Here is a 1,949-nt window from a genome sequence, read left to right as displayed (position 1 = left end):
TGGAACATAGTAGGTACTTAATAAATACTGATTGATTGAGCCAATTCTGAACCCACCAAACCATTTCATCTATCCCCTATTTCCCTCATCTTGTCCACAATGATAGCATGAGAAGATTTGTCAAATTCCTTGCTGATATCTAGCTAGACTGTCCATAGTATTACACTGCCAAAAAGGAATGAGATTGTTTTGGATTGGATTTGTTCTTAAGGAACTCATGTTGACTTTTAATTATCACTTCTTTTTTCCTCTTACAAGGTTCAGAGGCTATTCCTTTAATAATCCATTCTAGAATTTTGCCAGAAATGTATGCCAAGCTCATCAGCCTCAGCACCGATTTTCTTCCCTCTTTTCTTTTTTAAAATTAGGACAATTGCTCGTCTTCAGTATTGAAACATCTCTCCTGCTCATCCTCATTGCTTAAAGATTATTAACAGTGGTTCAGCCATCACATTTACAAGTTTGTATAGCACTTCTGGTTGTAGTTGCTCCAGGACAAGTCACATGAATTCACTTAGGGCAGTTAGGTACTCTCTTGCCTCCTCCCCATTTTAGTTGCGATTCTCTATTAATCATTTCCATTGGATCCTTTCCAGGCCAATGACCCTTTCCTTGTTAGAGAAAATAGGTATAAAAGGAGTTGGATAATTCTGCCTTCTACTTTTACATATATTCATGTCTTTCTTATATTGAAATACGGAAAGAAAGGAGGCTATGGCTGGCCACATTGTTTGAATGCCAAATGTGCATTTGCCTAAAAGACTTATTTTACAGAGAACTCACACAGGCAAGTGCTATGTAGAGGTTAGAAGAAGTAATACAAGGACACTCTCAAGGTTTCTCTGAAGAACTTCGGAATCGATTGTGAGACATGGGGGACACTGGCACAGGACTGCCTGGCATGGTGTATCTACATGAAAGAAGGTGCTATGCTCTATGAGCAAAGCAAAATTGCAGTAGTTCAAAAGAAACCTGGGATATGCGAAACCTGGGATATGCAAATTTAGAGACATCTCCACTCCAAATGTTTATATGTACTATTTGTAGCCTTCCTCACTCATGTTGGTCTGATCAGCTATAGTTGACACACTGTACCTTGACCCCGGCATAATAATGTCATTGTGGTCTTCTTTGAGCATATAGGACAACAACCAATATTCATGTCTCCCTTATATAGCAAGATAGAAGGAAAGGAGCCTATGGGAGGTGGGGATAGTAAAAGTATTGAGATGGAGATGAGCATAAAATTTAATCTAACTTCATAATGAAGCAGCTAGGTGGTGTAGTGGAGAGAATGTTAGACTTATAGTTAGGAAGCTGAGTTCAAATCTTGGCCTAGACACTGAATAGCTGTGTGACTCTGACCAAATCATTTAACCTCTCTGTGCCTCAGTTTCCCTATCTATAAAATGGGCATAATAATAGCAGATAACTCATAAGACTGTTGTGAGGACCAGATGAGATGACACCTGCACATTGCTTTGCAAACCTTAAAGTACTATCTAAATGATAATTATTATTGTTATTATTATTATGAGTCACACAGATACAAGGATATTTGGAGTGAGGGAAGAATATGTTGTCTCAGATTTAGGCAAAAGAAGAAAGGTTAAATATAGAGTCACAGATAAGTAGAAGTGGGGATCTAAGTGAAAACAGACATGAGGTCATCTGCTGCAAATGAGGTGGGGGTTGGTAAGAGGAGTTAGAAATGTGAAGAGAGAGAGAGACAGAGAGAGAGAGAGAGAGAGAGAGAGAGAGAGAGAGAGAGAGAGAGAGAGAGAGAGAGGGGAATGTTTCAAGCAAAGCTATGGGGAGTGAGCCAAGGAGTCAATGAGAGAGGAAGAGTACATCTTCTCCCACAGGCATAGTTATAAAGCTTAGCTAACTGCCAACATTATTTCCCAGACCAAAGACTGACTGAATGGAAGGAAAGATGACACTTCAAA

This window comes from Vombatus ursinus, unplaced genomic scaffold (genome assembly GCF_900497805.2).
Source record: "Vombatus ursinus unplaced genomic scaffold, bare-nosed wombat genome assembly UNPS02014894.1, whole genome shotgun sequence".
Classification (NCBI taxonomy): Eukaryota; Metazoa; Chordata; class Mammalia; order Diprotodontia; family Vombatidae; genus Vombatus; species Vombatus ursinus.
Note: the sequence above shows the minus strand (reverse complement) of the source record.